This window comes from Triturus cristatus, chromosome 11 (genome assembly GCF_964204655.1).
Source record: "Triturus cristatus chromosome 11, aTriCri1.1, whole genome shotgun sequence".
Classification (NCBI taxonomy): domain Eukaryota; kingdom Metazoa; phylum Chordata; class Amphibia; order Caudata; family Salamandridae; genus Triturus; species Triturus cristatus.
This window is the reverse complement of record NC_140594.1, coordinates 670,015,178-670,037,981: the sequence shown is the minus strand read 5'-3', so window position 1 is coordinate 670,037,981 and position 22,804 is coordinate 670,015,178. Positions and strand designations below refer to the sequence as shown.

General features: G+C 46.3%; 1 long non-coding RNA gene across 1 annotated transcript in view; it reads right to left on the bottom strand.

The window, feature by feature from the left end:
* The window catches only part of LOC146785295 (uncharacterized), a 221,390-nt gene that overhangs the window by 162,709 nt on the left and 35,877 nt on the right, over positions 1-22,804 (bottom strand). Inside the window, exon 2 of the long non-coding RNA XR_014970617.1 lies at positions 1,371-1,405. This is a non-coding gene — a long non-coding RNA (uncharacterized LOC146785295). The remainder of the gene's footprint in view (positions 1-1,370; positions 1,406-22,804) is intronic.

Genomic DNA, 22,804 nt, shown 5'->3' with positions numbered 1-22,804 from the left:
CTGGCAGTTCGGGCTGGACTGTTCCCATGGGGAATAGGGTCAAGACTGATTTGCATATGGTTGTATTTCAACTATAATGGCATGGGGAGCAACAAAACTATGGATTTAGGACCAGATCTCTGTACTGGGGTGAATGTTTGACATTGTCCAACATTCTATCCATCAACTGTTCTTTTTGAAATTTTTAACAGTGGTATTTTCAGAATAGCACCTTAACATCTGACCTGACCATTAAAGAGGATTTCAATTTACAATTGATTTTAGTTTAAATAGCATACCTGGTCCCAAACTGAAGCACTTATCAAGTGTAATAAGGTAACCAGCGTTAGTCTATGGGAGAGATAGAATTACAGCAGGAAAAAACAACTTTAGAAGTTTTTCCACTGCCAGGACATTTAAAACATAAACCCAGGTGTCCTACTTTTAAAATACTATACACCTTGTCGTATGAGCCTTTAGGATGAATTAAAAGTATTGAAAAGGAAGGTTTAAGTCCTGGTAAAAGGTGCATTTAGGCACGTTGAAATGGCAGTTTAAAACTGAACTATAGACTGTAGTGGACAGGCCTGAGACATATTTTAAATGGCTACTTTAGGGGGTGGCACAATGAGTGCGGCAGCACACTAGTAGCATTTAGTTTACATGCCCTACATACATGTAGTAACATATACTAGGGACTTAAAACTAAACGTGCCGATCAGGTGTAGGCTAATTTTACCATGTTTAAAAGGGAGAACACTGGCACTTTACAACAGGCTAGCAAGGGAGAAAGTGCAGAGTCCAAAAAAGCCTGCAAAAAAGAGTTCAGCTGAGGAAGACAAAAATCAGGGGTGAGCTTGCAACTTGATATTCACATAATGCCAACTAAAACAAAGCTACATAACCCAACAATGAAGCTATTCTAGAGGTGAGAAAGGTCAACTGATACCAACCATTTCCTACAGCTAGCAAGTATTCCCATTGAAAATGGCAGCATTACTAGACAAGTTGCAATGCAGTGCTTATGAATAACTATTTCATTCACCACAATACATCTAATGAGCACAGATATGGCTGGAATTTGGATTACAAAAACAAGACCTAGCATGCAAGGTGCAATTTCTCAGGTATTACTATCAAATTATAAATGCCAAGGAGGGGTCATTAGAGATGGTATTACAAGATAGTTTTAATGGCACAGACAATGATTGGACAAGATAGTTGAACAAAGCCAGCACAGACTTAGGGCTGACATCAGACTTTCTAAGCAAAAGCAGCCTCCCATGCACAGTCCTAAAAGCAAGCTATTATAAGTTATATAACATGTGACAAAGATTTGTTACTTACACAATCTTTATAGAGTTACTCTACCGTCCTATGAGTCCCCTCACCTGCAGCATTATCTGAAGAAACCACTCAGCCGGACCTGCAGGAGAAATATAATGTTCACTAGGTTTTTGGTATTATCAATTGATGAACTGTGATTAAACTGGAACACTAAACCCAGCATTAAACCCAAATTGCATATTTTGCACATACAATGAAGAATAGTCTACACGTTTAGTATTGTGCTGGCCAGAATTTGTATGCACCCGCTCTTTTAAAATATATGTTTTTATTGCATGGAGTACCACCTGCAAGGCGGCATTATCATTGCGTTTTAACTCATCAGATATAAAGGTAATGGCTAGATATAAGACATTTTTAATATAACGTTGAACATTTTTACGGTCTGGAATCAACCAAGGTAGCGTGGAGAACTGTACTACCTCAAAAAAGTGTTTCATGTAGAACCAAACGACAGTAGAAGCACTCTGGTCTCAATGTGAAAAGACTTGCCAAGAGTGTTTCCTTACTTCTTAGATTGCTATAATACGAACTACAGAAGTAGAGCTGTAAATCTTGAATCAAGCATGAGTTTCTTTTTGACTTTTATTCATGGGGGAGGGGGTCTTTTTATAATGATTTTAATTAATCCTATACAATAAAATTATTCATTCATACCTTTGCTTACCTACAGAAATTGTGCTTCTGAAAATGTCTGCTTAAAATACATCACTGTTTTTTGCTGATCCAGTAAATCAATGTCATGTTCCAGTCCTAATTTTTCAAGCATTTGAAATGTCACGTGGCCACTCGGCTCTGAGATTTGGGGTTTTACAACTTCATGTGTGACCAGTGGCGGTCCGTGCAGGTAACAGCGGTAGGGCCAGGTAAGGGGGGATGTCGAGGGACGATGCAGAGGCAAAATTAAATAATTCTGCATCATTCCTCGAAATCCCCTCTTACACGGCCCCACCGCTGTTACCTGCACGGACCGTGACTGTGTGTGACTTTCTGTCTGGCATTAAGCCACACTATACTACAGATTCTGTGCTAATTCAGTGCTAGATGATTAGATGGTGGGTGATTGTAGCAGAGTCTCTGCTCTGACTTTCCTTGACTTACTAGAAGGGATGGCATTAAGCATGGCATGATGACGACTGGCTCCAATGAGACTCCCACCCTGGCAATTGCTTGAATTACTTTGTTATTCTCAGAAAATAGATGCCAAGTGGTGCCCCCCCCAAACCTTATATCAACAACTCGTCCGAGTGAGGTGTGGGTCATCCAAAGCTCTGCCCTTTCCGGGACAGTGTTCAATGGGCATCTGACACGTATTTGCAGTCTCTTATAATCAAACGGATGTTTGCTATTACACCTCTGCTGATGGTTTCCAACAACCACCCCCCCCCCCTTTGAAAAAGGTAGGAGAGGGCAGCGGTCTGGACACAACTACTGCAGCCCATACAAATATCAACATTAGACACAATAGGGCAAACTAGTCCGCTGTTAGTTCATGGGAAGAGCCCGAAACTCACAAAAATAGCACAGTCCCTTTGTTAAAGTTTGAGGTGCATGGAAACCAAAGGACTCAAATCAAATTGATTAGCAAGCCAGGGAATGCAAGAGTCAACCTGCCTGTGAACTTCGAGGTTAGAGTCGGTGCAGGATTTACCTCTGACTTAATAGTTTGAACTATTCAGGAGGGGTCCAGCCAGGAATCTGAGTCTGGGAACTGATGTCAAATCTATATGTTGCGAGGTTGGACATCATAGTGATTCAGACATACAGGCAGTTTGGAGGGTTATTGGTATTGTAGAATTTAAAAAAAGCTATGGGTCAAAAAGCATACACATCAAATAATATTTTAAAAGGTTGTTAGGAAACCAATATTACATGTAGCTTAAACTATCAAAATACAGTCACCATTTTAAATCAGGAAATGATTACCGTATATGGGGCGGAACTTCATCACTCCTTCTGAGAGGCGCAAAAGCAGGTTTGCAGAAACCTGTAATGGGGAGTTGGCAGGGGGCTGTTTCACACCACACAAATAGAAGGTTAGGAGGAAACCCTCGTGAAAAATAAATACATAATATTGCACACGTGGGTGGGTTAGAGGGGAGAGAAGAACCCCCCATAAATAAAAATGATCATGCAACCAAAAAGGCAAACACATTTTTAATGTTAAAAGTTTTGTAAAATCTATTTAAAGCAATGAACATGACACTAACACAAGTTATATTGGTTGAATTAATTAATCAGCTGTTCTGTCTATGCTGGTATGCTTTTCTGTCTGTGCTGGTACCCACCCAGTGTGGCTTTTAGATCATGTCAACGTTTTATTAATTCCTGCTTGTCCATAAAAATTTTATAAGCAAACTTACAGTAAAGGGCCATTACTACTAAGACCTAACGTGTAGTCCACTGGTTCATAGATGGTCATCATAGTAATCTTTAATTAATTAATAAAAACCATAAAAGGTGCATGCAGTATAAATAAAATGCATAAAATGTGAAAAATACATCAGAAGAAAAGTTACACCCACCTAGCAGCCAAAAAGTAAACAGACAATCTAAAAACAAGATACGTATTAACAATACTTATAGCACTGGGTTGTTTAAAATGCAAGTCATATAAGAAAATAATACAAAAAAACAATAGCATGACTAAAGTCACTTCATAAAGTTACCACAAGTACAAAAAAATAAAAACATAAATCAGTCATTCCCTTCTTTTTCTAGACCTGACCGCACTTATCTTGCTACATTAAAACAAACATATTCATCGGGTAACATTTGTAAAAAAAAAAAAAAGCTGGTCTAGCCAGTGTGAACTGTTGCTCTTTCAGAAGTCGAAGAAAAATTTGCCTACGGGGGTTATGGAAAAGAGCACAAAATAGGACAAAATAAATAGTATCCTGAGCTGATAAATTGTCACAGCAGCATGGAGTTAAATTATCAACAGTGCTCCACCCTATTGGGTCTGCTAAAAGCCAATGCAATTGATTCAGCCTGAGGTAGATCAGCAGGAAGCGGTGTTGCAAGTTAGTGACAATAGTAAGATAAGGTTCAATACACCTGTATGTAGAAATAATAGTATGTGGGCAAGCTGAAGGCTTAACTAATTCCCCACTTTCCCTGTCAGCCTGAGCAGAAATGTTTTTTAACCCAGGACATATCTACTTTACTTATATTTTCTGGATGGTCTTATGTAGTACATTCTTAGTATTGTCAGTTCTAGGAATGTTCCTTCTGCTGTATTCTAAGTTTACTTGTAATTTTAAGTTCTCTTCCACGGCAGTTGCGAGTTGCTTCGAGTTGCTTCTGTCGTGGAGAGTCCGCTCTTGTTATTTCCTCTCAGGCTCTTATCATTTCCTCTCAGCTTGAAATAAACCTCATCCACCATTGATGGCAGTCTGACGACGATTCATTTACAACATCTTACAACTCATGGCCCCCAGCTTTCTACAAGTAGTTCTAATATAATTCAACCATGGGATGAGTTTGAGCTTTTCCAAACACATATAGTCCCACAGGATGACCCTGTTAAGCTCCACTTGGGGATCAGTCCAAGCATTCCATCTTAACAAGGAACAGATAGACAGTATGTCGGAAATGTAGCCCACCCCGGCTCCTCATGGACCCCAAAGGAAACAGTAGAATGGGGCTCTACCAAGAGGCATCTTAAAAATGTATTCTCAATTATTCCGAGATCAGGGGCTTTTTTATAGCCCCAAACATCACTCTCATACGAAACCGGGGAGATAAACTTTGACTGATGAATTTGATGAGAGCCTTGATTGGCTTTCCCCCTAAACTGCTAGCAAAACCAAACACGAAGACCACTGACCAGGCAAATGCATTCCTCTTAGCTCTGAAGCGGGGAACCCAAGAACCCCTCTCATCAAAAAGCAACCCCCCAATATGGGAAAGTATTGACCGTAGAGATCTCAGCCTCTTCCAGGGCATAGGTTCTCCTCCCCTTACCACCTCTTCCTGCCATCATAATATGCAATTTACTAAAGTTGGTACATAAATCCAACCCCTCCATAAAGCTGACAAAAGCATTTAACGTTTTTGTTAGCCTACCTCTGTCATAGATAGTAGGACAGCATCATCAGCATACAGCAAACCCAGAAGCTACAAGTACCTGCACGTGGGCTATCCAAACAGGCTGCGTAGAGGGTCACCCCCCAAATCATTAATGTAGAGGGTAAATAATACCGGGGCCAATATGAAGCCCTACCTTACACCCCGATGAACCTTAAAGGGTTTTGTAATATCCCCATCTTGATTATATCTAGGGCTCCCGGTTTTATGGTATTTATTTTTTTGACATTTCAGTCTGTATTTATCCATATTTATTTGGGTTTTGTGGAAAAATCAAGCTGAAATTAGTATATTTCCACATTTATTTAACCGATAAATATCCACTCACGCTTGAATGCCTGCCAGATTTCAATGCTGTGACACCGGCAGAAGATACATCAATGCCCTTATATGAAAATATGCACATTTCTTTATCAACCTTGTGCATATCTACTACTGTTAAAGCCTCTTTACTAAAATTACTTTCTTTTTTACCCCCTTAACTATCAATCCACACAGCTATTGTTCTGGCATTCATGGCAGACAGTATCTAGAATTACTCAAAAAGCAACCCAATTTCCATTTTTATCCACATTTTAAAATAACTACAGACAAGAAATAAATGTTTTCTGTGGGTATTTATCTACAAAAATCAGTAAAAACGGAAAACAGGGAGGAGCCTAGTGTGTAACCAAGATGGCCGCGTAGGCTCAAGGCTCCCGAGGGCCTCCGCAACCTCCCACGTCTATCCAGAATTAATCCTGGTTTTGTCGACGGGCTTTTGTTGATGAGCTTGAGCTGAGGTGCCATCCGTTCTCCAAATTCAAATCGGGCTCGGGGAACCGGAATGGTTGCGATCTGAAGTTTACGGCCTGCTCCTGCCTTGGTCCCGAACTCGAGTTGGTGAGGTGCCCGGGTACGAAGTGAACAACAGCGGCATGCAGGGCCTGGCCTGTCACGTACCCCGCACTTTCACTTTCGTTTTCGAACCTGTTTGCTGACATCGGCTGAGGGACCTTGATGTTCCAGAGGAGCGTGGATGGTGGAGTGTTTGGCCTGGATCTCGGACTATACACAGGCTACAGTCCGTGACGGCTGTGGTCCCTTGAATTAGCTGTCTGGTCCCTACTCCTGTGCTGGCAGGTGCCGATCTCAGTGGTCACCGGACGATGGCGGCGAGGCTGGCCGGAGATAAGCAGAAACCCAAGAATACCCGGCGGGGAGTTTACACCCAGGCTAATAACATGGACCGCTATGCGCAGACAAAGGGATCCCCCGGTGGGTCGCATAAATCGCCGGAAAGGTCCAAGGATGTCTCGGGCCTATCTGCTGACTTGACTTTGATAGACGTCATGGGCGCCATTGAGGAGATGAATGCTGCAGTGGGTCAGCAGTTTGATACCCTGGCTCGTAAATTGGATGCGGTCCTGATCGATGTAAATCTGGTCAGGGCGGATCTGTATAAAACGAATGAGCGGGTCAATGCTTTGAACCACACAGCGTCAAGCCTAACTGTGGACGTGGCCGCCCTGCAAACGGAGGTTCGTAGGTTACGGCTGGCCAGTGACCTAACTGACCGTCGACTTGAGGATTCCGAAAGCAGGGCCAGGCGGAACAATGTTCGTATAATTGGGGTACCGGAACGATCGGAGAACCCTGCTGCTGACCTTTTTGTGGAGGATCTGGTGGTCAACCATCTCGCACCCAAGGGGCTGAGCAAATTCTTTGCGGTGGAGCGGGCTCACAGAATTCCGGGTGGTGCGCCAAAAGTGGGTGCTCCCCCGCGGCCTATAATTGCCCGACTTTTTAACTTTCGGGACAGAGATGCTATCCTTCAGGCGTCGAGGGTGACTGGGCCACTGAAATTTGACAACTCTAACGTCAGCTTCTATCCAGACTTTACGCAAGCGGTCCAAAAACAACGACTGGGATTCTTGGGCGTCAAACGGCGCTTGAGGGACATGGAGCTGAAGTATGCAATGCTATTTCCGGCCAGGTTGCGGGTTGAGTTCGAGGATCGCTCGCACTTCTTCGAGCGGCCGGAGGCGGTTGGAGACTGGTTGGATACCCTGCCTCGGAGTCGAGATCGGGATGGTCAGACGGCGGAGAGTGGCGAGGGTTCGGCGGAACAGGGCTAGAACTTTGGTTCCCGGTGATGGACTAGGCTGGTGACGTTTTGTACCTTAGCTCTATGGGACTCAAGTTTGGTGCAATATGCCCTTCAAATGCTCGGAGGTTGTGGAGAGCATATTGGGGCCCTTTCCTCCTTCAGGGGTTCTTTTTGTGGTTCAGTATATGTTAGGGCGACAGGCACACTGCAAGTTGGGGGGGCTGTTTGGGCTCAAGCAGGGGTGCAGGGAGGGGGGAGTTGTGGTTTGGATATTGTGGGGGAGAGGGGGTGTTGGGGACTGTTTGTTTGTTTCACGAGGCAATGTGAGGTTAGCTGTTGATTTGTCCTGGTTGTGTTCTCCGGGATGTGGGCATCATGCACGGGAGCGGGGTGGGGGTAAGGGTTTGAGAATACTTTCGTGGAATTTGAACGGACTGGGGGATAGGATCAAGCGCGGGGTGGTGTTGCAGTTTTTGAAACGGATCTCGCCCGACATTGTTTTCCTGCAGGAGACACATCTGATTGGGAACTCCTTCCATGGCCTGAATAGGCGGGGCTATCGCCTTGCTGTTCACTCTGGTTTCACTTCTGGCTCTAGGGGAGTTGGTATCTTGGTCAGGGCCTCTCTCCCGTTGGAGGTGGACGAGGTGCTCCACGATAATAGAGGGCGATATGCAGCATTGGTGGGGAGATGGGAGGGTAGAACTGTTTCGCTCGTTGCTGTCTATGTGCCACCGGGATTGCAGACGGCTACATTTGCTCATTTGGGGCGTTTGGTCCTGGGACTCCCTGGGGGGGTTCTGGTGTTAGGGGGGTGATTTTAACGCTGTTGTATCCGGTATAGAGGACCGTCACCCCCCCAGGGATCTCCCTAGAGCCCAGGCCTGGCTGGGTGGCTTTCTAGATACTTTAGGACTTATAGATTGCTGGAGACTGATGCACCCGGGGCAGGCACAATACACCTTCCACTCGGGGGCCCACGGGAGTCTCTCGAGACTTGATTATATACTTATGCCGGCGTTCCAGGCTGGAAAGATCGGGGAGGTGCGTCATTTGGCCCGAGGTATTTCTGACCATTCCCCTCTATTGTTGCAGATGGAGGTTGTTCCTGGGGCAGAGGGAAGAGTAGCGCCAATTAACCCCTGGTATTTACGTAACCCTAATATTCGCGCGGAACTGGTTAAGTCCATTGATCACTACTTCGACGATAATGTAGGGTCAGTGTCGTCTGCTGTCTCCCTATGGGAAGGTTATAAAACGGTGATCCGGGGGCATGCCTTGTCTCTTATTTCCCATGCTAGGAGGTGCGGGAGGGAAGAGGTGGTTCGCCTGGAAACTCACATCGCTGAGATGGAGGGGGATTTGGAGCGGGGTGTTACGGATGAGAAACTGCACGTTCTCAGCCTTAAACAGTCAGATTATAGAGCGCTGGTCACGGATGCTGCTAAAAGGATGAGTAGAGAGCAACAAGGACGACTGTATGATGTGGGAGATAAGGCCGGAAAGTTGATTGCTTGGTTGGACAAGAAGGAGAGAGCGAGTAGAGTGGTGCCGGTTGTGGAGAGAGTGGATGGCGTGTGTGTGACTGACCCGGTGGAAATTGTTAACTGCTTCGCGGATTACTTCTGTGGGGTACACTCTCCGGTCTCTGGGCGTTCGGAGGAGGACTCTCATCTGTTGCTTAGAGATATTGCATTGCCGTCCCTCTCGGAGGCTGATAGCATATTGATGGAGGCGAAGTTGTCGCCGGATGAGATTGCTTTGGCCATTCGCTCGATCGCTTCTGGTAAGGCCATGGGTCCCAATGGTCTCCCCATTGAACTATATAAGTTGCGTCCAGATAAGATAGCACCGTATCTCCGTGACATGTTCCTTGCTGCACGGGCGGCGGGCTCCCTCCCCCTTGACCAACGTCTTGCCACCATAGTTGTGATACATAAAGAGGGGAAGCCGTGAGACCGCTGTGCCTCCTACAGGCCTATCTCGTTGTGGAACGCGGAACCCAAAATTCTGGCTAAGGTATTGGCCAATCGTCTGGTTCGGGTCGTGGGCGACTTGATTCATCAGGACCAGTCCGGTTTTATACCTCATCGTAATACCGCCCTGAACCTGAGGCGGTTGCATGGCGTGCTTGCTAGAGCGGAGTTTATGCGTGAGCCGGCCATCTTGGCGTCTTTGGACGCTACCATGGCGTTCGATACTTTAGAGTGGCCGTATATTTGGGCTGCGTTAGCGAAGTTCGGGTTTGGCCCTGAATTCATTGGGTGGGTAAAATTACTATACGCTGACCCATTGGCGCAGGTTGTGGTGAATGGTAGGGTGTCGGCTCCCCTCGCGCTGGGGAGAGGTACGCAACAAGGCTGTCCGTTGTCGCCCCTCCTCTTTGCACTTTCTTTAGAACCTCTCGCTGCCTGGTTGCGTTGGGAGCCGTCGTTGCGGGGCATTAGATGGACGCCGGAATTTGAGGACCGTGTCTCCCTTTATGCGGATGACATCCTTTTGTATCTCACCTCTCCTCGAAAGTCGCTAATTGTATTGGTGGACGTATTGAATTCCTTCGGTCGTAATTCTGGCCTGGTTATCAACTGGGCCAAGTCATGTGTTTACGTCCTCTCGGGCGAGGCCCCCCTCCTGCCGCGGGGATGCCCTATTCAGATTGCTACATTGGGGTTCAAATATTTGGGAATCTTCATATCACTGGACCCCGCGGTCCGCTATGAGCGAAACCTTCTCCCTCCACTCCAGCGATTGAAGGCCGACGTCGCGAGGTGGCGACGGCTTCCGCTCTCGCCGCTCGGGCGGGCGCATTGTTTAAAATGATGTCGCTGCCTCGCTTCTTGTACGCTTTACAAAATACGCTAGATGTCGTGCCGGCCCGTTACTTCCGTGAGGTGGAGGGTCTTCAGCGCCAACTGTTTTGGGACGGGCGACCGAGGATCGCTCTCGCCAAGTTGACACTCCCTTGGTATGATGGGGGTGTTGCCCTCCCCGATATTAAAAGATACTATTGGGCGTCTCAGTTGGCTGCGGTGAACCACGGGATATACGGTCCTGCTTTGAATCCGGCCTTCGAGATGGATAAGTTATTACTTCCGGGCGGGGATTACAATAGGGCACTGTATTCGGCGACTCCGGATGCACGGTTGACAGGACCAACGCAAGTTGCGGTACGCGTGTGGCATGCGGCGAATGCTGCGATGGGGTGGAGGGATCGCTTGATTCGAGCGACGCCGTTGTATGCCTCCCAGCGCTTGGGTTGTCTGTGGAAAACGAAAGGCTTTGAGAAATGGGATACGATTGGTATTAGTAAGGTGGGTGACCTCTGGGCGAAAGGGTCCTTTAAAACGTTTGAAATGCTCAAAACTGAATACAAATTAAATGATAGGGAGTACTTCCGATATGCACAGGTCTACCATGCGCTGTGTTCGGTTTTTCCGGATGTTGCTGCTATCCCAGACTATTCCCCGTTGGAAGATAGGGTGTTAGATGGCTATGTGCCCGACAGCACTATTTCTCTGATCTATAAAAAACTTATTAATGATCGTACGGACTTGCTGACCCATCTGCGGGAGGCGTGGACAGCCGACGGATTTGAACTGGACGATGAGGATTGGGTATCGGCGGTGGCCTCCCCGAAAGAGGTGGCGATCCCGGCCCGCCTTAGATTTGTGCAGCTGAAGATACTCCATAGAGTGTATGTCACAGGGCCTGGTTTGATACGTATGGGTTATTCGAGGGATGGAATTTGTAAGCGTGGCTGTGGCTTGTTGGGTACCTTTCTTCATATCCTATGGGAATGTTCGGCGGTCGTACGATTTTGGAACGGGGTACATACTGTAATGGAGGAGGTCACGCATGTCGCTTTGTTACCAGAGGCTAGGAGGTGTTTGCTGAATGTCTGGGAACCAAATGACTATAATGCGGCGCAGACGCAGTGGGTGACTTTGGGGTACATGGTGGCTAAGCGCAATATCGCACAGTTGTGGGGTTCCCCGAGGCCGCCTACGATTTCGGTATGGAAGGAGAATACGGATTGGTGTATGTTCAGGGAAAAGACGGTGTATGTGGCGAGAGGCAAGCCTGGGAGGTGGACTAAGGTGTGGGGTCCATGGAATTCCTATCGTGGAAATATCTGCGCTCCGCCTCTGCCGCGAGAGGCCGACGTCGCTTTGTCCCCCTAGCCGCACATTCTACGTAATTGTGTATGCTTTGTCCTCTTCTCCGCCGCCCCCCACTGCCACCTCCTGTCAAGAGTTATTCCAGATAACGTGGATCTTCCCCCGTCCTGGGGAGCGCACGCTGCTATTTCGGACTCTCATTGCCTTGTTTGTGTGTTATTGTTTGTTTTTTAATAGAAAATATGAAACCGTCCTTTTTGATCGCCCTTGGACTGTGGCCGCGGCCTGTTATATGTGCTTACGAACTTTCAGGAGCATTTGCTTCTGGCTCATTTGAATGTATGGCGTTGCCTTTCTGGCTTCCGAGCTTTCTAGCGGCCGGCCCTTGTGGTTGTAGGCCCTTGTCTGTATCTTTTTAATGTGTAATAAAGGTTTCTTATTAAAAAAAATAAAAAAACGGAAAACAGGGAGCCTTAATTATATCTAATCACAGCCTCCAGGTCGAAGTGCAGAGCATGCAAAAAATGCACCAGCTCTTTGTCTAGGCCCATCTTCAACTCAATTACCCATAATTTACTCCTATTAACCATATCAAAAGCTGAAGACAGGCCCATAAATGCCATATACAAGTGACCCTGTTTGGCTATGGTATACTTATGCATGACCAGCTGGCTGTAAATGTAAACATTCGTCCAGGGTGTTTATGCCTGTTCTAAAGCCATATCACAGGTCGTTCAAATGTTATTACCTTTCAACCCTGCGGACAGCCTTGAAAGAATAACCCGGCTCATGATCTTAACTGTCGAATCTATTAAAGAAATGGGTTGATAACACGGATCATTTTGCGCCCCTTTCTTGAAGATCAGCACAATTATCGGCCTGGACCAAGAATGTGTAATACCAGCCAATACTGCAGCATTCATTACATTGGTCAAAACTATGGCCCATTTCTCTGGGTCCAATTTGAAGAATTTGCTCGCACCCCATCTGGCTCTGGTGCTTTATTTTTTAACATGTCAACAATAGCCATCTTAACTTCACCTGCCTGAAAAAACAGGGTTGAATTACCTGCCATTAACTTCAGATTTGACCCTGGACCTTCAGTCAGGGGCACTTATAAATCTCCTTAAAGTGCTCCACCTACGGCTCAGGGGAAAATATAACATTCAGTGAAGATATTGGCTGCTCCGAAAAATAGGGGTAATTAACTATTTTCCAAAATTGGGCACTGTTATTTAAAACATCAACCTGAAGGAATTGAGCCCATGCATACTTTTAGATTTACTTCTTCCTCGTGGTTACTGCAGGTTTGTACACATTCCTACACAGAGTCCCTTCTGTAATATCATGAGGTCTTTTCTTGAGGGCTAAAAGCAAGGCACAATAGACTTGAGAACATGTGTGGTCAAACCATCGACATTCAGCAACAAGACACCCTGGTTTAGTCTTCCCTAGGCTATGGTACCCCCAAATGAAGTTACAGATATTGCAAAAGGCTAACAGAGTACCATCAGGCGCAGAAGATGCACCCAGATACATGAAAATGCTGCATCAAGATTTGCCATGAGGTTGGATTGGCGAGGCAAGATGGCGGCTGCGTGAGCGTTGTGTAAAGCCGCTCTCCCTGCCGCGGGCACTGTTTGCACTTCTGAATGAGAAAAAGACATTAATGAAAAGCGGTCAAAATGCTTTTAACTCACCCATAGCTACGCCAACGGATTTTCGGATTTAACCGACTGCAGGTTGGAAAACTGATGAGGCTGCTGACGATCGGAGCCCTGACGGCTCGAGTTTTGAGGACGTTTTTTTTGGCAGCGGCCGGTGCCAAGAGTGAAGTGCTCCGGAGGCTCGGGGAAGCTCACCGATACTTTGTATCTATGGGAAGGCTGCCAGAGATCAGAGCAGCAGAGGCTGGGCGCAACATTGTAGCCGCAAAGTCTAGGCTGCAGTGCGTCATGATGGCAAAGCGGAAATCCGTGGGGAAAGACATCGGTGCTCACGTAGGAGCAAAGGGAATATCCATGACTCGGCGCGTGACCACTGAGGGGAAAGGCCTGAACCCGAATCAGAGCGACATCCGACGTGTGGAGCTGAATGAAGACGGGGTTAAGATTGGAAAACTGGTAGAGGATAGTTCTGGCAAATTGGACCCAATGGGAGGGGTGCTGAGTAACAATGGTCTCAGTATAGGAGAGACTTCCCCCAGAGGCTGTAGAGCCGGTTAAATCTGTTTTATCTGTAGAAAATCCTGTAAAAATTATACCAGGCATAGAGGAGGAGATGCCAAGATGGGATAGTACTATTCAACAAGAGAAAATGGATACTGTTATTATTATGCAAGCGATGGATGATACCCCCGTGTACAGGCCTTAAAGGGGAAGCATGTGGCTAGTACTCAGGGAGATGGCAAAACTCTAGACTCCAGACTTTGATAAATTCTACTCTATGACAGATGAATCTGACCTATCCAATAACAGTGAGAAAGATCAATCAATCAATCAAGCATTTGTATAGCGCGCTACTCACCCGGAGGGTCTCAAGGCGCTTGGGGGAGGGGGGTCCGCTACTGCTCGAACAGCCAGGTCTTGAGTTGCTTCCTGAAGGAGAGGTGGTCTTGGGTCAGGCGGAGGTGGATGGGGAGGGAGTTCCACGTCTTGGCAGCCAGGTAGGAGAAGGATCTTCCTCTGTTGTGGCTCTTCGGATGCGGGGGACGGCGGCGAGGGCGTAGCTGGTTGATCGAAGCTTGCGGGTGGGAGTGTAGAAGGTCACGCGGTCGTTGAGGTATCTTGGGCCTTGGTTGTGGAGAGCTTTGTGTGCGTGGGTGAGGAGTCGGAACGTGATTCTCTTGCTGACGGGGAGCCAGTGCAGGTTTCTCAGGTGTACCGAGATGTGGCTGTGTCGGGGAATGTCCAGGATGAGGCGTGCTGAGGCGTTCTGGATGCGCTGGAGTCGTTTCTGGAGTTTGGCTGTGGTTCCGGCGTAGAGGGAGTTGCCGTAGTCTAGTCGGCTGGTGACGAGGGCCTGGCTGACCGTCTTCCTGGTTTCGGTGGGGATCCACCGGAAGATCTTACGTAGCATGCGTAGGATGTTGAAGCATGATGCGGAGACGGCGTTGACTTGTCTGGTCATGGAGAGGGAGGAGTCCAGGACGAAGCCCAGGTTGCGTGCGTGGTCTGTTGGTTTGGGTGCGCTGCCAAGGGCAGGGGGCCACCAGGAATCGTCCCAGGTGGAGGGTGATGATCCCAGGATGAGGACTTCCGTCTTATCTGAGTTCAGTTTCAGGCGGCTGTTCGTCATCCACTCGGCTACGTCTTTCATCCCTTCGTGTAGGTTGGTTCTGGCGGTGGCGGGGTCGTTGGAGAGGGAGAGGATCAGCTGGGTGTCGTCGGCGTAGGAGATGATGTTGAGGTTGTGTTGGCGTGCGATGGCTGCGAGGGGGCTCATGTAGACGTTGAAGAGGGTGGGGCTGAGTGATGATCCTTGTGGTACGCCGCAAGGATGGAACAGATGATGATTTTACTGTGGGGGGGGGGGATAGTAGCAGCCCTCCTGTGAGAAGTTGGCCTGGGATATGCTGGTCACTAGTTAAAGTGGCCACCTTGTACCAGTCCAATTCGACTCTTATGGTAGGTAGGTTTAAGACAACCTTTTAAAGAAAGCTATCCTAGTGGTATCTGTGGAGAGCAGCCTTCAAGCGAAGTCTCAGAGGAATGTAAAGCAGCTTGTTTTACCTTATAATCTCTTGAATTACCAAATGAAAGGACACCACACAGGTATATATATCAAATATATATGTATTTATTGCTAGACACACTCTACTAATCTCTTTATGAGATTAGAAGTCAGGAACATATGCAAATATCAACGTTTCACAATAAGTTAAGCACAAATATGGCTGGGTCCCTAGGGGCGTACCAGACCATATACTAAAAAAAGAGGTTTTGGAATGTCGACTTGCAAGGGGACAAGGCCTAGGGCCTGTAGAATCGCTGGGGCCTCACTAATCCACCCAAGGCAGGTAAGTAAAGGACCCACGGGAGACGCATGCAGTGTGAGAACACAGCCGCGGGTTCCCTATTGATTTCAATGGAGCAAGTCGCGGTTGGAATTTTAAAGTTTTAGGGTACTTCTAGAGAGTCTACAAGCAAGCCACTTACAAGGTAAGTAGTTCAAGGGCCAACACCCACAGGAGCACCGGAGTGCACGAGTTACCTCACCCAGGGAAGCCAGGTGCATAGGTGTCTTTTGGTGTCGGGTCGCGTCGTCGTTTTCAATGGAAGCCGAAGAAATTTTGCTGCGTGTAAAGACTGGAGAAGCATCCGGTGGAATGCAAGGCTGGATTCAGGATGAAGATGACCTGAAAGCAGAAGGGACAGTGTTCACAGTCACTTGCCAGTGACCCGGGGCCAGGAAGATGGATACCCATGGAAGTCAGGTGATTTCAGGTGATCAAGGGTGTTTTGACTCTTCAGCCACGAGGTCCAGGAGGCGTCGACGACAACCAGGAGCTGGATTCGGAGTGTACCATAAAGTTTGCAGCTTACTGAGGTATCGGCAACTGGATTGGAGCCAACAAGCCTTGGCAACAGCAAGTCTTGTGGAAAGTGAAGAAAGTCAGCGGTGCAGACCAGCAACGTCTGAGGGACTCACCCAGTGAGGGTAAGTCAGGACAGGCCTGGAGAAACCAGGGAAGCCCTTTGGTTTGATGAGAAAGTCTTCAGGGGACCCACAAGCCAGCTGGCAAGGGATCGCAAAGACGCCTCGTGAGGATTTGCTTCACAGGAGCCCACGGTCACTTGGGACAAGGTGGGCCTCTGATTTTCAAGGGAAATCCTGCTGGAGGCTTGGACCACACGTGGTCTAATGCACATGTTCGTAGAATGTCGTGAAGGGGTTGCACTCGACAATAGTGCATGGTACCCGGGTATTGCTGTTCCTCGTCACTCGTGAGGTCCACTCGCCTCAGCTTTGCTGGGGACTCACAATGGCCATCGAGAAGTCAGGAAATCTATTTCTGGGGCTGCAGGGACTTCGGACTCCAGCGGGAGTGGGAAAGTTTGCGACTGTTGATTCAAGTTTTTGGTGCCTGCCAAGCAGGGGAGTCACTCCTTGACTCCAAGGGAGATTCTTCAGTCTTCCAAAGGTAGTGGAACATCGAAGGTCCAGGATTCTTCTTGTAGAGCATCATCCAGGGATATCTAACTTGCAATGGCAAGGGTTCCCTAACTTATACTAAAGGAAAGGGAGGGACTAGCTGTATGACCACTCCTATGGGAGGGTCAGGGGAGTGGGTGGTTACACCCACTTCCCTTTGTCCAATTTCGCGCCAGAGCAGGGTCAGGTAGCCCCTGAACCGGTTTGAGTTGGCATATGCACAGAGGAGCCTACTGTTCCCCCAGTGCAGGACTTCAAAGCACTCTAGGAGTGCACCCACCCAGCCCCAATAAAATCCTGGCCACACTAACTCCTGTCTGGAAGGTGGTTACACCTCCCTGTGACAGGATGCCTATTGTTGGGCCTCCTCCACTGCGAGTTTCAGTCAGCAGCAGGAGGGCAGCCCAGTGTCTGTGCTGGTGGCATCCATTTTGTGATGCCAGGGCTCTTTCAGATTTCTACAGTGTTTCCACAGTAGGTACATGTCTTCCCCTCTAGAAGGGTGGGATCATACTCCCACACCAGTTACTGGTGTGGGGGTATGATTCCAAGGTGTTTGACACCAAACACGACATGTTTTGATGCAGTCATTCCAAAGTTAGCATTTACCGCTAGGTTATAATGCACATAAGTGCAGATCCTACTCTCCTACACAACCCCCCCCAAACGCAGGGACCCTAATCTAACCTTCACCAGTTGAGTCTTCGTGTTCTAAGTGGAAATACCTTGAGAGTCCATCTGCATTGGCATTTTGGGTCCCGGGTCTATGTTCCACTGTATAGTCCATCCCCTGTAGGGAAATGGACCACCTTAGCAGTTTAGGGTTTTCACCTTTCATCTGTTTAAGCCATAGGAGGGGCTTGTGGCCAGTCTGAAGTATGAAGTGAGTGCCAAACAAGTATGGCCTCAGCTTCTTCAGGGCCAACACCACAGCGAAGACCTCCGTTTCTATAGCTGACCAACGTTTCTCTCTAGGGGTCAGCCTTCTGCTTATAAAAGCTACTGGCTGGTCTTGACCTTCATCATTCAGTTGAGACAGTACAGCTCCCACACCCAGCTCAGAAGCATCTGTTTGGACAATAATCTTTTTGGGGTAGTCTGGACCCTGTAAGATGGGGGCAGTGCACATGGCCTGCTTTAGGTCTTCAAATGCATTTTGACAGCTAGCTGTCCACTGAACCTTTTTTGGCGTTTTCTTCAAGGTAAGATCATTTAAGGGGGTCACTATAGATCCATATCCCTTAACAAACCTCCTATAGTACCCAGTCAGGCCTAAAAAGGCTCTCACCTGTGTCTGGGTGGTTGGAGCTACCCATTCCATTATGGTCTGGATTTTGCTCTGCAATGGTTGAACCTGGCCTCCACCTACAAGGTGGCCCAGGTACACAACCTTACTCTGCCCTATCTGGCACTTAGTGGCCTTGATAGTGAGGCCTGCTTTTTGCAGAGCCTCTTAAACATTTCTGAGGTGGACCAGGTGATCCTGCCAGGTGGAACTAAAGACAGCAATATCATCTAGATAAGCTGGGCAATAAGTTTCCATTTTTTTTTTTTTTTTTTTTTTTTTTTTTTTTTTTTTTTTTTACAAAAAGCAACCACTATTGAATTGGCGAAATACCAGATTCAGAGTAGTGGAAAGATGTTGTTCAACTATCTACTTGACAGGTGGAATATCAAAGATATTGAAGTAAAAGCCTCACTCACGTAATAGTGACATGCTTCATCATAGGCAATTACTCCACACCCAGAGAAGATGGTACTCTCTGGGCGGACTCAACCAAAGATATACTGGGAGTTCCTAGATAAATGAACCACTGGTTAGGCAGGGAACCAGATCAGATTAAAAATACCTATGAGTGTACCCTATTTTAAATTATTTATTATTGGGCACTCATGATATCAGTAAAAACTTATTGTCGGGGTTTCTTTGAACTCGATTTGTTCAATTGTACCCGCTACCGTATGCCAACATGTTTCGGCCCGTCTTGTAGCCCAATCGGGTCTTGGGGCCTTCGTCAGGGCGATATCTTTCTTTTCCTTATGCTATAAGGTCCCTGCGATTAAGCTGTACATGTGCTTACATGCAACTCATTCGTACGTGAGGCCTAATGCACTCACCTGTCCGTATGTGCCTTCCGACTTCAGTAGAATTTTTCTATTGGACATGGGACACAAAGTTAACATGTGTTTCTTTGACGACACAACAACATGAATCTATCTACAGCCCGTCTTGTGCTCGTAGTCGTTGGTTCTTAGTTGTAGTGATGGTGTACCACCTGACTATGTGCTCTCTATGTTAGGGCTTAGTGTAATACATTAATCATTCCAGTTTGCTCACCGCCACATCACATCCACATCTATACACCACACAACGTGATCATCATACTGCTTGTGATTGACTATGAGTGAAAAGGATTGTGGCTATAATGTATTTTCTAGTCATCAATCCTATAGCTCTCTATTCAGGCACCCATTCCCTTGTTGTGTTGTTTATTCATTTCTTAATTATATCACCATGCATAGTGATCATGTATATCTCTTTCATCCAGTCGATTATTCAGAACCACACTATGCCACCGGCATTACTAGCCTTTGAGAAGGCAGTAACATTGGATATCGATGAATTGAAGGATAATACCAACCAAAGATTCAACAACTTCACATTGATTGAACGGCAGACACTGGCAGAATTTGACAAGATGCAGGATGTCATAATTAAACCAGCAGATAAAGGAGGAGCAACGGTGATACTACCCATTGAGATGTACAGAAATGAGTGTATGAGACTACTCAATGATCAACGGAATTATGCACGATTACAGAGAGATCCAACTGTGAGTCTGAAACGAGAAATACAAGAGATGGTCTCGGAAGCAGCACAAGAGGGGTGGATTACCAAGGCAGAAGAAATTTTTTTACAAGAACTTGACCCAAAAACTCCATACTTTTACATCCTCCCGAAAGTGCACAAAAACGTACATCCACCACCAGGCAGACCGATTGTGTCAGGCATTGGTTCGGCTCTCGAACCACTGTCAAGATTTGCCGACCATTTCTTGCGACCAATGGTGCAGAGAATGCCCTCGTACCTTAAAGACACACAAGACATCTTATTGAAACTTCAAACTTTGAGCTTCAGTCCTACCACCGACTACCTAATGACATTAGACGTGGAAGCATTGTATACCAGTATTCCACAAGAGGCCTCACTTAGGGTGATAGAAAATCTGCTGGGTCTGGAAAACTGGTCATCAATAACACCTATAAAATTTGTGGTTCAATGTGTACGATTAGCCCTAACAAGAAATTACTTTGAATTTGAAGGGGAGTATTTTCTACAAACCCATGGCACTTCAATGGGGATGACCTGCGCCCCCAGTGTAGCATGCCTGTACGTGCATGACTTCGAAACACGTTTCATCTATAGTGACTCCAACCCGTACCAATCCAACTTGGGAGTATGGAGAAGATTCATAGATGATATCTTTATAGTCTGGAAAGGAGATGCCGAAAAAGCAAAAGAATTTCTGACATGGCTAAACAACAGGGATGAATTCTTGAAGTTTACAATGACTCTAACAAAAGATTCCATCACATTTTTGGATTTGAAAATCTGGCCAGCGGAGGGGACACTAAAAACGGAAGTGTTCTACAAACCTACAGATGCCAACAACCTCCTCAGATATGACAGCTTCCACCCGAAAGCGCTGCGAGACAACTTGCCAGTAGGCCAATTCCTACGACTAAGGAGAAATTGTACGGAAAAAGCAAATTATGAAATTCACGCCAAAAAATTAACACAGAAATTGCAGACAAAGTGCTACCCTACAAAACTGATTAAACAAGCATATAAAAGGGCAAAAAACTGCAACAGAGAAGGGCTTTTGGAACCAAAAAGGAAACTGGATGACAAAAAACTGGTATGCGTAACCACATTCGGAACAGATTCCAACAGTGTAAAGAACATAGTTCTACGACATTGGAGAACACTGAACTCTGGGGGTCTTAAACTAGAGAAACCACTATTTGCATTTAAGAGAGGTAAATCCATCAAAGACTCTGTTGTACATACCAGACCAAAAAAGAAACAAGGCAGAACAGGCCAACAGAGCACTCTCTGGAATCTACCAGAGGTAACCGGACACTACCCGTGCGGATCATGTAGTGTATGCAAATTAACAACACAGAGCAAAACAATCGACGTGGGCCTTAAAACACCATGGGAACAAAGGTCCTTCAGCAATTGCAACAGCCACAATGTGGTTTACCTAATGACGTGCATCTGCAATAAAATATACATTGGGATGACCACACGTAAGGTCAAGATCAGGATCAATGAGCACCGCAGTACATTTAGGTGCGGTAAAACCATCACAAAAATGATGAGACATTTTCAAACGCAGAAACACAGTGAAGATGACTTTACTTGGACTGTAATTGAGAGACTACCAGACAGCTGCAACGAAAAACAATTGCTAAAACTAGAGCAAAGGTGGATCTATCGCTTGTCAAGCACAACATCAGGACTGAACGAGGAAATTCCATGGTGCTCTATGACGTAGCTTTGCCACATAGCCTACATATCTCTGAATATGGCAATCACAAGTAGATCTATTGCCCGTTTAAAACAACAACAGGAAATAAGAAGAAAATTCCGCGGGAAGGTTTAATTTAGATTGGGCCACAAAGTATACATATCCCTAAAACATGGTAAACAGGAGCAAAAGACAAGAGGCATAGTCCTGGAAAGACAACAAAACCTCCGACATATATAACAACAAAAGATTGGGGTGTAACATTAGTCCTCGATATATATAATTTAGGAACACAAGGGGATAACACCATGAAAGTCGGAATTAGGTAACAAACGTGCAGTCAACTAGATAAATCCACTGATTAGAATGACCTGCCGTTAGCAGATATACGAAACTCAAGTGGGGCTGCCTACACCATACCCACTAACACTGGTCGTGAGGTGAGACACGCTATTTCCGCAAAGATAATGGCGAAATAGCAACTCTACACACTTCAAGCGATTATCATTAAAATAACTACACGAGGGATCAACGAAATACTCCTCAAAATTGTAACTAACAAATCCTTCGCTGTGAGGGGGATCGAACACGGCGCACCAGACATAAATAAACTACATTTCCCACAAGTCTTGTAGTTCAGCCTCGTAAAAGTGTGAACAGCTGTGATTACGTTGCGTGACGTTAGAGAATTGGGTCAGAACCGCCCTCCAATCAGGCTCGTGCACCTCCGGTTAAAAGCCGACACCGCCGTACTCACATCCCCGACGGCAGACGGTGTGGTTGACTAGGTGCAACGGCGGTGCAGGGTCCTTGATGAAGTAAGTGACAGCGAGGGTACACTTTGTTATTCAGACGCCTGTTATCGCGTATGATTTGTGTTGATAGCAGAGACGCATGTAGAGCTTACCAATGGTTCCAAATTGTTCTGTTTAAATAATTTCAAAAAAAGACTAGCTATAACAAAAGGGACAGCAAACAAAACATATACAAATAGGGGGAAAGTTCACCCTGCAACACAGGATTTGAAGAACTAAGCAGGAATACTGGCACGGAAGCGAAATAAGAATAAATACGTCCCTGAATATATTTCCCTAAACCGTAAAAAGATAGTAACGCGGTAATAAGGTTCCGTGAACTAGAATCTTGTAGAGAACGAGATGTTTATCATTAGATCGGTTTTGAACGTGCTAATAGTTGCCTTTATTTATCTCTGATGCAGTGTTTGACTACAGGACTGCACCTAACACACGAGATCTGCATGATGCCAGTAGGCACAGGGCAGTAGGTGAGCGCCGGAAGTTCTGAATAATCGACTGGATGAAAGAGATATACATGATCACTATGCATGGTGATATAATTAAGAAATGAATAAACAACACAACAAGGGAATGGGTGCCTGAATAGAGAGCTATAGGATTGATGACTAGAAAATACATTATAGCCACAATCCTTTTCACTCATAGTCAATCACAAGCAGTATGATGATCACGTTG